The 14,429-nt window shown below is 39.8% G+C and overlaps 1 protein-coding gene across 1 annotated transcript in view; it reads left to right on the forward strand.

Moving 5' to 3' along the window:
- Positions 1–2,304: 2,304 nt before the first annotated feature.
- LOC140374165 (beta-1,3-galactosyltransferase 1-like) overlaps positions 2,305–14,429 on the forward strand; it is an 81,249-nt gene continuing 69,124 nt past the window's right edge. The window contains exon 1 of the mRNA XM_072461014.1: positions 2,305–2,359. The gene's annotated coding sequence lies outside the window, so the exon portion shown is untranslated. The remainder of the gene's footprint in view (positions 2,360–14,429) is intronic.

Genomic DNA, 14,429 nt, shown 5'->3' on the forward strand with positions numbered 1-14,429 from the left:
GTGGGTAATGTGCCACTGTTGGCGTCTGTGTCTGTCTGTGCGTCATGTAGCTGAAGGTGTTACGTTTGCATAGGTGTACCACGTTGTTTGTTCTCTAATCCGTTCTTTTAAATTGCATTTCAAGATGTTCTTGGTCTTGGATTTTATCTAATCAATGTCCAGTGCGACGTATAAATGTTTTTTTTTCTCTCTTATGCATTTTTTTGGCTGGTGCGACTTATACTCCGGGCAACTTATATTCCGGAAAATACGGTATATAGCTCTTGGTATTTATCCAGTTTCTCGTGTTCCTTTTTCCCGATATTGCCATCACTTGGTATTGCCACGTCAACCACAACGGCTTTCCTCTGCTGTTTATCCACCGCCACAATGGCTGGTTGGTTTGCCATTACCATTCTCTCGTCTGTATCTGGAAATCCCACAGGATCTTGGCTCGGTCGTTCTCTACCACCTTTGGGGGTGTTTCCCACTTAGACCTTGAGGTTTCCAGTCTATACTCTATACAGATGTTCCTGTACACTCTTCCAGCCACTTGGAAATGGCGCCTGGGGGCCATAACAGGGCCCCCAAGGATTTCTTTATCAGCCTTATATATTTGATGCTGCTGCTCTATCTGATGCTGTTACCCCAATACATGAGATTAGACCTGTTGATCAAGTATTTTCCCTTAAGCCCTTTACACAGTAGGAAGTATTAAATATGTTGCTCTCTATAGATAAAAAAAAAAAAAAGTCTGACACCAAGAGCTGACACCCACGAACCTAGGTTACTTTTGTTATCAGCCCCAACTATATTAAATTGTTTTACTCTTGTTTTTAATCTCACAATTCACACTGAAAGTATCCCATTACTATGGGAAACTGCTTTTGTTCTCCTTTTGATTCAGTGGATCACTGTATTCTCTTGGATCGTCTGCTATGCTATTGGGTTCAAATTCTAAAAAAATGTTTTGCTCAAATAGAGTTCAATCTGTTTCTGCTGATGGCTTTCAATCTGACATTTCTTAGCTAATAAAGGTCTTCCTCAAGGCTCTGTCCTTGGATCACTGCTATTCACAATTTACATGAACTCAATTGGACATACCGGTAATCTAAAACACAGTAACATCCAGATCTGTATTCAGATCTGGATGTTACAAAACAAAAATGTATGCTGTTCTCCAAAAGACACTCTAGTGACCCAAAAAATATATATCTATTCTTCGCTTGATGGTAAGTACCCTATTACAAATATTTGGCCATCGGGATTGATGATAAGTGTATACTCTTTAAACAAACACATACAAGAGCTGATGAATAATCTCAAAGCCAGATTGTCATTCTTCTTTTAAATATGCTTCCACTGATTGTACTCATGTATGTTTAGAAATGTTCAATCGCCGCTGAGGTTTTAAAATGGAAATATTCTGTAGAAGCATGACTTCCTTGTTCACTCTCTTAAATTGTTCCTCCTTGCTCTATTGCAGTGTCACAGAGGCAATAATTGAAGTTTATAGGGAATTTCTTTGCAAATACATTTTTATATAAATAAACATCTAAATGAGTGATGTGGTTTTAGTAGCTGCATGAAGGAATTTGGCTTAAGAGTGTCAAGAATCTGGTGCGTTCTCTCAGCATCTTCTTTAAGTGGAAGTTGCAAACTTTTTCCCTTAAGGCATTCTTGAATGAGGGCCAATGTTTTCGTTAAAATATGTATTGATTATTCAACCACCCAGGTAAGGCTGAAGTCACTAGCACACAAAAGTAAAATCGGAATCTCGAACAATTGTGGATTTTCTGTCACATCTTCTGTCCCTTCTGTCATCCACTGAAGCCTTACATTGCCCCTTGCCTGTCCCTAAGGATTTTCTTCCATTTCTATTTTAATCAAATCTCTAGGATAAACAGAAAGTCACTAAAGAAGTTTATTAACAAAGGGAAGAAAAACTCAATTTGAAATGAAGATTTGGTTTGACCTTTCCCTCAGCAGTGCATTTGAAATGTTCTCATGAAAGCCCGAGACGTCAATAGTTTGTTTCCTTCGTTAGCAGACAGGAGTGCTCGAGCAGAATACAGATGAGCCATTGTTTGATTAGCCTTAAAACGCGATACATGGTCTGTGTCAGGACATATTTAAGTCTGGTTGGCAGTTCGTGTGTAGAAGAGCAACCTCTTCTCTCTTTATCCACTGACAGAATGAGTCCAAATTCAAATGCATTTATTCTTCTGTAAACTGTACTTTTATGCATCCACAAAGCATGTTTATTTAATGTCTTTAAAGATTTTGAAGCTTTTATATTTCTTGACTGTCTTCTGTCCTTTTTACAGGAGCGCTGTGAGGAGCAGAAGAGGACACTTGCGTGTTGCCTTGGAGGAGTAAGGTACGCTACATTGACTTGACAATGTGTCAGTTTTTCAAGCCATCACTCACTCAGAGATGTGGCCTTCAAATTGCCTGTGAAGCTCACTAATAACTACACATAATTCTAAATAGACTTTCTTGTTTTGCCTAAGGTTCACTGCTCCTATAGGGTTTAATAAGGCGCAAGCTTTATCACTGCAGCCTGCGTTTTACCATCCAACATTCTCTCTGTCATCAAAGGGAATTACCAGATAAATTATTGAGTGAAACAACTGTGCATCTCCTTTGTTCAGGTCTGTCTTTTCAAACCTGCAGTACAAGACAGGCTGAGAAATAGATTTTCAAAGTTAGGGGCCAAGGGGGCCCCCTACCTAAAAAAGTTAGGGGCCCCCCAGCCATTTCAGGGGCCCACAAGCGCGGCGTCGCGGCGTCATAAGAACAAGATAAATGTGTTGTTTTAAACCTCGTTATTAGCGTGTAAAATAATTTAAAGTACTTTTATCTTGTATTTGATATGAAGGAAGAGCACAAATACTGAATTCCTATAAACCAGAGATCATGATCTTTCAATACTGTTTAATTTAATATAATAATGTTTCTCAGATACAAAATAAATACTATATACAGCATTTGACACAAGGAGATCTTGTGGAATATATAAAATCACAGCCTACAAAATAAACTACAAACGCATAAACATTGCCCCGATGGTAACAAGTCCAAAGGGGGCGGGGCCCTTGGATACTTCCACATTGACATACAGCTTTTGTTGCAAACAACTTTAAAAAGACTGAATTGTGGACTGAGTAGAGATTGACGCCCGCCGACCTAGATATAACTTTTGGGGCAAAATTAGACTGGGCATTTCCGAGTACAACCGGACGCAACCGGACGCAGGGGCCAATCAGATGCCCGCTTTCATAGAAATTAGATCACGGACACCGCTCGGCCAATGAGAAGCGAGAAGACTGCAAAGTGGGCATGTCTGTCAAAACGAAACTTAAGCGATGAAAATGCCACGAATATGGCCAAATTACTAGTTAAATCTTGATTTTTTTCGAAGAATTTAGATACAGGGGCACGGCAGGCCCCCTCTTAATTCAAACCCCGGGCCCGCCGGAGATTTGACTGCTTACGGGCCCCGGACCCCTATTTTTGCGGCCTGCAAGACAAGAGTTCAAATGGTGACATCAAACAAGTGAAGATGGAGTGGAGCTTCAGACCAACTACAGGTGCTCCCAAAAGTAGTAATGAATAGAAAGTGACAAAATAACTTAAATCCAGACCAGATCTTGTAGATAGGTATCATACATATTACCCTCAAATTAAATTGGGAACTTTTCTTATCTACTTCTGTACACATATTGTGTTACAGGACTAGAAATAATGCCCTGGAACGCCACTCAAACTAGTATTTTGAGCTTGTGAACTGGTTGAGGGACTCTCACTTCATATACAAGATAAACTATAACATGTTACAATAGTAACAATCACAAAAGTGGATCTGGTACGCCACATTAACAGGTTAAATCTGACTATTTTCTGTTATTTAAAATGTTAGTGATATTTGTTTATTTTCAGTTTAGCATTAACCATGTATTGCTTACATACAAGTTGTTACAAACTCGTAAGAGTCAAATGCCAAATGAATTGCCTCCCATTTGCTGGAATGCATCAACAGTGCCATGTAAATCTGGACAAGGGTTTTGATCATATACATTTTTTCTTTAATGAAAATCATTTTGAGGACTTTTAATCAGCAAAAAGCACAGAATATTGTTTTGAATTGTTGTCACTCTAAATTACCATTCAAAGTGATCCAACATCTAGTGATAGATTGTGTATGAAATGAAGCAAGACTTTGAAGCTTGGTTCGTGCTAAAGTGGGTATGTCCAAATGAAGCCTCGAAATGAGCCGTGTGTCAGTAACAAGGAAGTCACGTGCCCAAGGCTTCAGTATGTGTGAAATCAAGAAATACCGTGTTCATGTGAGCAGAAAACATTTTATACAGTCTTATTCGGTGTAATCCCTCATTCATCCTCAGGAGTGTTCCATTATAGAGAAAGATTCAGTTGTAGTCATCTGGACTCTGTGTTCTTGTTATTATTATAATCAACTAAAGTTTATGCTCACTAGTTGGAAACCTTCAAACCTTTACATGCTTTGTAATACATTTAAATTCCCAATAGTTGGCAGTATTTTGAGGCTTCATTTTGGTGGGTGTTTGTGAAAGAGGGTCTTTGTGCAAGAATGTTGTGGGTTTGACTCCCTGACCAGACAGGGCCTTTCAGTGTGTAATTTGCATGTTTCTCCTTGTGTCTGGGTGGGTTTGCTCCAGGCACTCCGGTTTCCCTCTTCAACCCAAAACATGTACAATAGGTGAAATCCAACAATGGAAGTCCTGACCAAGCACAAGATCTGGAGAGGGGTCCCTGGCTCTGCACTGCAGTGACCACTGCTCCCGAGGAGATGTCCCAATGGCATTCAAGCCTTGAAATAATTATTTTTACGTCCCTGTCAACATGACAGGTACCAATCATTTGGTACCTGTCATACACATTCTGATGTGTAATTTATTTGGCTTCATGCTGTCGCTGCCAACATTTGAAGACACAGTAGACACGGTGGTCTTTCCTCGTCTCCACCTCAGTCATAGTGAAGCCATGTGCTACATACATACTTCCTCATATTTCCTCGTCTTATTAGCTTTTGGGTGACTTTTGTTTGTTTCGTTATTAGTTATGTCACAATATTCATTTTAGTCACGATTATCATGAGGAGAAATATCACGATTTTACGATTATTCACAATTATCAGAAAAAAGCTCCAGCGCCGTCAGCGGTCCGACACTCAAAACGCAGGATTCACACCGCAAAAACACGCGTCCACATAGACTTTGAATGTAAACTGGACACTTTGACGCCGCGTAGTGAATGGGCCATTAGAAAAATCAAAATGGGGTCGGTCAGACTTTATTTTTGAGTCGGTCAAAACAGATTTTTCCGTCGGTCATTGACCGTGTCCGACCAGTTATTTCGAGGCTTGGGCATTGAAGGATGGGTCAAAGGCAGAGGACAAATTTCCCCACGAGAACAATAAAGTGTACTACCTTAATTGCCAAAATGATCCTAAAGGTGTACCAAATTACAGGAAATGCGGTTTGATATATTCAAATATTTCTCTTCTGTGACAAAGCAGTGTTTCAGAGGCATATATCCACCTTGTACGACAGCAGAACCCATTGTGCTCATTACATTCTGCATACGCGACGGGCATCTGCTCCTCCTGGTAAACCAAATCCGAACTAGCATCTTTCAGTAAGACATTAAAGCTGCCAAGCAATGGTTTTGGGCCGTCTGGTGTGCGATGGCCTGCGGGGACACACACTATTAGAATACATATGTCAGATGCTACGCCCGGCTAAAGTTCAAATCGGCTTCATGTGCACTTCCTTAGCGCCACAGGCAGAGGATGAGCTGAAAGGTCACAGCTCGGCCCAATACGAGCTTATGCTTTCAGTGTTTGCACCTCTTACTCCCACATATCCAATCACCACTGGCCACTCTAAATGACTAAATTACATTACTAATCTGCATAAAATTTGCATGCTCGTTCCATAAACAGCTTTTTATATTGTGTAATTTATAGTCACAGCCATATTGTATTTTCTCCACTAAATAAGCTGCCACAGCTTTGCCTGAATTCACTCAGGGCTCCAAAATGAAATGCTTTTTGAATAGTGGGCCCTAATTGAAATCCAGGATGAAGCAGCCTGGATGAAAGCCCCTCTGTGGTGGCTAGTACTCTTTTTGTTGTTCCTTGTTCGGCTGTCTACATGGAAAATATAATGAAATTGGTTTTCAAAGCTCTATCTAATCAGCAAGCACAAAGAGGTGGCTTTCAGATTTCAGAGCCACAGAAGTTACTTCGTGTGACGTGAATGTAGAAATGCGCGTGGCACTCGTAGTAACCGCAAGTTAGAAGGTTTGGAGAACACAAGATGAGCCTGAGGAGCTAGGGCTGTGTGAATACTTTGAACTGCTGCCATAGCGCCCCCACATCAGCACTCCAGAGGCTAAATCCTAAACTAATAACATTCTCCAGCTCTCTTCTCTTTGTTTTAGTTCTAAACTCTCTTGTGATGGGCCCAATGTATAAATATTTAAACAGCACCTGAGTTTTCTAAGTCAGACACTGTGTCGGGATATCAAGATGAACCAGTTTTTAAATTGGCGCACCGTGAGTCACTGGTGGCGTGCGTGTGTTGGACGGAGCCCAGCGTGTCAACAATACTGGATAAATGCACTGACTGACAGGTCCGTTACACACGGAGGTCTACACTAGTTTATGAGTTTACACGGGACAGAGCGCAGAGCTCAGCGCAGAGCTCAGCGCAGAGAGCTTTCTCAAAGTCTCAAGCTCTGCCCCTGAGCGTTACCATAGAGCTCATCCCTCTAATAACTGATATAATAATAATAGGGGCCAATAAGCTTACATTTATATTATTTAATCAATTTGTGCCCATTATATATTATTTTTTAAATGATCTACTCTATTAAATGGTAGGCAGGTTAATTGTTACAAAAACACATTTTTAAATTGAAACATAAAAAAATACAATATACATTTTTCCTTTCTTTTTTGCTGATAATCAAAATTAATTGTAAAAACGCTATATTTCTCCTCATAATTCTGACTCTAAAATTGTTTACAGTGACATCCCTAATCCTACATCTTTGTTATTTGCATAGTTAAGTCAAGCGGGAGCGTATAGTTAAATCACTGCCGGAGGTGTAGTACAGCTAATGCTGATGCTCCGATAAAAGACAATACAATGTGGCAAGAAAGTCAGGTTCTTCTGCAGTTTCTGTCATCACTGGCGGTGTTAGATTTTGTCAGAGTCATTGAGAGGCATATCTCATCAACAGTGCTAAGTATAAGTTTATTGAAGCAAAAATTGGATTTGCAGCAACGTTCTGCAATGTAGAATGTGATAATTACTGCAAAAAGCTACCTTAATTATACAGTATTCGAAAAGTATTCACAGCTCATAACTTTTGTTACAGCCTTATTCCATACTGGATTAAATTCTTTTTTCGTCTCAGAATTCTCCAAAAAATACCCTATAATGACAACATGAAAGAAGGTTGTTTGAATTATTTGCAAATGTTTAAAAACATTTAAATAAACCACTCCGGGACATTCTGGGACATTCACAGAATTGACCTGTAGCCTCTTTTTTGTTGTCCTGGCCAAAAACATCCCCACAGCATGATGTTGCCACCACCATGTTTCACTGTAGGAATGGTACTCTAGGTTTCCTCCAGATATGATGCTTGTTATTCAAGCTAAAGTGTTCAATCTTTGTTTCATCATACCAGAGAATTTTGTTTCTCAAGGTCTGAGAGTTCTTCATGTGCCTTTTTGCAAACTCCAGGTGGGCTGCCATGTCCCTTTCACTGAGGAGCCAGTGTGCTCATATGAACCTTCAATGCTGCAAAAATCTTTTTGTTCCCTTCCCCAGGTCTGTGCCTCGATACAATCCTGTCTCAGAGGTCTACAGACAATTCCTTGGGCTTCTTGTCTAGGTTTGTGCTCTCACTGTTAACTGTGGGACCTTATTTGTGTGCTTTTCCAAATCATGTCCAGTCAACTGAATTTACCACAGGCAAACTCAAGTTCAAGTTGTCCTTATAGGCTATTGTCTTTTTTGAACTAAGGCTGTAACATTTTAAGATATGAATACATTCTGGATGCACTGTATATTAAATGTGCAGTCATAAGCTATCCCCACTATAGTGTAATTGGGTCCATTGTATTCAGTTTAGACGGCAAAACAAGAACAAAGATATCCTCTAAAGTCCCAGTTGATGTATTGCATAAAGTGGACAGAAGAATAAACCTACCTATGCAGGTATCATTTATAAGTCTCAACATATTAAAAGAAGATGGCACAATGGCTCATCTATTAATCGCTGGTTGTCATTTCCATGGATGTTGGTCATAGCCTCGTCCTTGATTTATTGCCCTAAAGAGAGTTGTGTGCCAGTTTGAGACAGACTTTAGCTAAATTGGTTTTAAAAGCTTTCCGGTCTAAAAGTGTTCTGCAGATTACATCTCAATATAGAATATAATGCTTTCTTAAATTGTCATAATGGATGTATTCATTAGTGGTGCGGTGCTATTCGTCTGCAGGACTCTAATTTAACAGTGCACGTCCTGCTTCCAGCTGCAGGCCGTATTTGCATAGTTTAATCATAATTAATCAAACAGACATCGGCCAGCACTTTATCATGTCTCAAGACCAATTTATCCATCTTTTCCCTATGAATACATTACAGCAGGTGTCGTATATCTTTTGCCTGTCCTTGTGAGTGGAGGAGAGAGCACACTTCGTATGTTGGGTTTCTCAATGGAAGTGGCAGCATCAAGATCCACACCCCTCCTCAGCCAATTGTAGTGAGATATGTGATGGGAGCAGCTGATATGGACCTAATACACAAAGCCTAATACAGTCGCAGGGAAGCGTCTCTGATTAACGCCAGTGCCGGCCCGTGCAGGTTGTAACTCATTAGTCAATTCCACAATCGATCCTCATTGAATTATCCCGGGTCATTAGGAGCGTAAACCCACACGCTGTTGGTCTCATGGGAAATCCATTTAGGTGCAGAAGGAGGAGCTGGTCAGATGCACTGAACTCAAAATGTCCCTGCAGGTCATTCTTCCACAAAGATAGAGTGTATATTGTATTTTCCCTAAACCATGTTGCTTGCTATTATTTTGGTTACATTCAGTGAGGCACAGCTGCTCTGTCTCTATCTCACTAAAGCCGGGCAATCTGCAGCAATGATAAAACCATTAAGCCTTATTGTACAGTTGACTCGCTCGCTGGCTGCTATTGTTTGGCATTACTCCATCTCAAAAGGCCCATTTGTGATTATGATGGCGTGAACAACAACCAGGGCTCGCACTGCGTCTTCAGATCAATGAAAGGAGTCTTTTATAAGCTTTCCAAACATCACAGTGTGAGAGGCAAATATTATACTTGTCAGCTTAAATTAAACTACTGTAGTGTTTCAATAGGTGAACAGTGAGCTGGCTCCCAATTCCAATAACAGCAGAGGGTTAAAGGGGCAGACTTCCAGCTGTCGCATGTTAGTGGAAGTGCAAGTGGACCAAAGGGTGATTAATCGGAGGCTAAGTTATTTGTCTTGTCTGTATCAGTGAATCACAGAGGTGTCCCAGAGGAGAGCACCTGCCTGCCATATTTCTGCTGATGTACAAGATTACAAATCATATCTGAGATGGGCCAGGCGAAGGTCAGGCTGTAAATGCAGATTATAGCTCCATTTAACAAGCCGTGACTGAGGATTCAGCTGTCAGTCACTCTGCCGGACCTATTGTGCACTCATTAAGCAAATGAACCTTGATATAAACATTCAGCTGCAGAGTCAACTGGAAAGACCTGCACAATCTCACTTCTTTTCATTTGTTACTGCACAGTCTATTGCATTTGAACCAGAACTTATTGTGTGACTTCTATTTATTGTTTTTGTGTTTCACTGTTTCTCCGTTTCACATTAAAATTGTGACTAAACTTGTAACAAACCAGGATGAGCCCATAACTTAGCCAGAACAAGAAGTAACCAAATCCAAATCAGGAAAAAATGTCTCAAACCAGGAAAAGTGTTGCCACAGCCTTTATAGATGCCTACAAACAGTTTTTGTGTAAGGCTGAATGCATCATAAAGCACAGTCAGCATTGTCTGCCCCAGCTGCTGCTGCAACAACACTTTGCATTTTAGAACTGAAACAAGAAATCACGTAACATGAGATATAGCTTCAGATGACACAATTAAAATGTCATCAAGGTGTAATTATGTTAGCTTATTATTTAAGCATTAGCAGTGCTGTTTAGCTCTGGGAAGGCTAAACAAATGCAAGGCTGTCTCTACAGATATCAATAAGTTCAGTCAATGAGTCTGCATTTAGTGAGGCCTCTCCGCATCCACCTTAGCACATCTATAGCTTGTGCTTTTAACCTGCGCCAGTCCAATGTATAGGGTGTACCCTCGCCCTGCACAAAGGTCACTATGTTGCTCTCTCAATCATCAGAGGTTAATATGTCCTATGGCTGAAGACGGTGTATATGCTGGGCTTTGGATCCTGGGCATTCAGCGCTATATAAGCTGCTTTGTCTGACAGAACTGCACATCCTCTCAAGTGCCTCTGACAAATGAAGGTTTCATTTAAAGTGAAGGTTGTAAGGCGTATTTGTTTGGAAATCACTGAAGTGTTTCTCACTTTCACCTGACGCTAATTTCACACTCTGCTCTGACACATCCTTGTGAGGAGTCTATCAACAGTCAATCCATTCGGAGCAGCCGGAAGTAATGAGAAACACAATATGTTCAATATAAGCATGAAACAGATCCTTTTTTATTTTGTTTTATTTCAGCAATTCACAGGTTGATTTGGCACAGTTGAAAATTAGTGAGGGACTAGAGAATACATTCAGCCAATAATCTGAAGTCAGCTAAAACACTAAAGACTGTAGATTATGTGTGCGAGTTATCCATAGCTCCTGACTAATGGAGTTTCAACACAAAATGTTAGTTTTCACCAATACTGTTCGGTTTATGATGTTTGATCCTCGTCTCTGTAGTAATAGTACAGCAGTATATTTGTAATTGCACACAACCGATACATGCATAAAAAGATGAATGATTTTGGTAAGAGCATATACCCATTAACAAAAGGGCTTGTTGAAGTTCCTGTGTGGGCCTTATATCTTTAATGTTATATAACAGTGCCTTGGCAGGGATCAGTTCTCATGTTTAACAGTTTTAGTGTATAGTATTTGTTTGGACCACTGTGCAGCGGGTGATGTGTTTTTAAAGTGTTATATCTATGGTCCGCAGTTTGCCATCAGTCTAATGTGTGTTCAAAACCTGCCTGAGGACTCACCTGTGCAGTCGCTGTCCCGCTGTGCAATCTGAGAGGAGAAAATCAACACTTGTGTCAGATGGGGGTGTTTTGTGAGTTCATATGAAGCATGCTGCCTTCAGGGCTCACTCACAGGTGCTGAGGTGCTGGAGCTCTGGTCGTTCTCAACATAAAAACAGGCTGCCAGAGCTTAATGCACATGTGCAGTGTGGGGCTGTCTCCTTATGATATGGTATCAATGTGGAAGTGTCTGGAAGTGAAAGCAGTGTACGACTGCTTTCACTTTCACTGTACGGCCTTGTCAGTTCTATGTGCCAACATGACAATCTATAAGCAGTACTTAAGTTATACTTGTACTTTCAAAATAATTAGAAGTAATTGGTGATTGCCTAGGATGGAAGTGGTGCAGCTGATGCCAACTCGTTGAAGAGTTAAGAATCCCTTCAACATCGTGCTACAGTTGTGTCAAAGCAAAAATGATTAGAATTACTGGTTTGTAACTGCATCCGGCATTTCTTCCCATCCCTTTATCTCTCCGCAGCACTCCGCCCACTGTTTTCTCTTTCCTGGAGGTGTTTATCCTCACAAACACACCCCAACATCTCTCTATCTTTGCGAGCAGGCGACTTGTTTGATGTGGTCTGCGAGGCTCCCTGCGTAAACCCAAACCTTGCGTCTTTTGTGCAAGTGAATGAGCGATTGCATACTCTTAACCATGCATGACTTTGATAAAGCTTAACTCGGCGCAGATGAATGGCCCTCCCTCCGCACTAATGGTATACTTCATAAAGCACGCCTCTCTGCAACACCAATGCTCCGCTTCAGAATGTTGGGGCATCGGCACAATGCACTTTTGATTATGGAAAAATGTGATGTAGCGGTATACAAGTTCAAAAGACACAATTTGCCATGGCAATTTATCATGTCTGCTTTCATCAACATGGTCATTTTTCATTTATTTTTGGGGTTAATTGGGCAGATTAAGGTAATCAAAAATAAGGTAAGGGATGACAAATTAAATATATACAGAAGTTTGTTGAATGCCTTTTGTGTAAACATTTAGGTGTGTTTTTTTGTCAAAGCACTAATGAGAGAAAAAATAGATTGAACTTTTGGACATGAGCACTCAAGCACATGCAGTACTTGCCTTAATCCGTGGGAGTAAAGCTCTCTGAAGCGTTTCTGCACATTTAAGTGCACACTATGCTCAGAACTGTGTTGGTGGTGTATTATGTAAAAGCCATTCAAGGGATCATTTAAATCTAAAGGTGCTTTTCTATAGGACAACTGGGAACTGCAGACTTCTGATGTTGAGTCTTAATCACATTTATAGAGCTGTTGCTTTTTATCCGTGTAAATTGTAACAAACTTGAATAAGTAAGATTATGAGTATAGATTAAGTAATGACAATATTATGATTTATGGAAGGACATATTTCATATTTATACTGGGCACAGATTAAGGATTTTCTCTTGTATAGCAGTGCCACTAAACAATCTGTATTTTTTTCAAATCTGTTTAGCAATTTGATAAGTTGAATAGCAACACACGAAAATGACTATCAATATTATTCATTGATGTAAAAAGATGATTTATTTCAAATGTATTTGTAAATCTTCTATTTTTAAAAACTCTTTTAAACAAACAACAACAAATTAACTTTTAAACACTTAAATTTTTTCTAAATAAAACTGAAAACTTGCTAATAAAATTAGTTGTAGTTAATAACACCAAGTCAGACGGCCTTATTTACAACTTTCTTCCATATCATCAATCAGATGACTATTTGCATGAGACTCAGTTACATAGTAATTGTCTTTAAACTCACATGTTACATATCACCACCAGACTCGTCATCAGATGACGATGAGCTGTTTGTATCAGAATGACTTCTCTTACGGGTCAGGATTTTTCCAGATACAACACGTCTTGGTTTTGTCCTGGACATGAGTGAGTTTGACCCTTTGATCATTTGAGCATCCTACATTGTGTCATGCCGCTGTTGACAATTGATTGTCGAGTGATCAGTACTTTTTTAGGCGCTTTGTTTATACAATTGAACACATTTTTTTTTTATCGCAAAAGCTGCTAATCAAAAACAAAAACTTTTTTGTGACGAATGCATTGCATTTGAGAGAAAAGAAACGCAATTTTGCGATGAGATACCGCTTATTCTGAACCCTGTTATATATTTTTTTATAATTAATAAAGGCAAAAAAATGTAAAGGCAAAGGAATTTAACCAAGGCCAAAGATTTTTTATATATATAATATAATACTAACTTGGGCCCAACTAAACCATAACTTTAACAGAAACAAAACTGACTGTCATCACACAAAGAGGGTTTAAAATACAAAAAAAGGATTACACAGGGGAGGAATTGCACTAAAAGAACACAATTTAATGAGTAATTTAAGCAACATTCATTGCAATGATAATCTCTCGGTCATGTCATAAAGCCTGGGTCTGGTGGGCTCTCCCCGGATGGTCTCCTCCTTCTAGTCTGGTAACTCAAAAGAAACAAGTGTAAATAACCAATTCAGACAAACATGAACCAATAAGTGTGCACAAGGGATGTCAAGATTAACCGTTTTTTTAATTACCGTGATTATTTATGGCTACGGTAGGTTATTCATGGGGTTTTTGAAGCCCATTGTATACAGTAGAAATGTGTGTGTTTTATGTGTTAGGGATGTCACACTAAAACATTTTACTGTCACAATTATAACAATTAATCTGCCTACTGTTCTGTCCTCACTAGACATGCCTGCTATCCAGCTAGCTCAGGGGTCAGCAACCTTTGATGTTCAAAGAGCCAAATCGGACACAAAAAACAAAACACAAATCCGTCTAGAGCCGCAAAAATTTAAAAGCCTTATATAAGTGTATATTAACTATATTAGCCTACTATCAAAATGGCAAGGCTACAAATACATAATGAGCATTCCTGATTAAATGTTTATTTTCCCTGCAGCGCCCCCTGGAGAGTGACGCACCACGTGACTACTCTGCTATACAATTGTTGCCTGACCAGCCATTCCCAACACGTTTTGGCAAACTACTTATCAAAACTGTGTGTGGGTCTGGGGCTCGACCGCTGCGGTTCAATTTCTAGGGCGGAGTTTAGAGCAGAGACAGAACC

The sequence above is a fragment of the Eucyclogobius newberryi genome, unplaced genomic scaffold, assembly GCF_026437365.1.
Source record: "Eucyclogobius newberryi isolate DKJ021-1_F unplaced genomic scaffold, fEucNew1.0.hap1 SCAF_1, whole genome shotgun sequence".
NCBI lineage: Eukaryota > Metazoa > Chordata > Actinopteri > Gobiiformes > Gobiidae > Eucyclogobius > Eucyclogobius newberryi.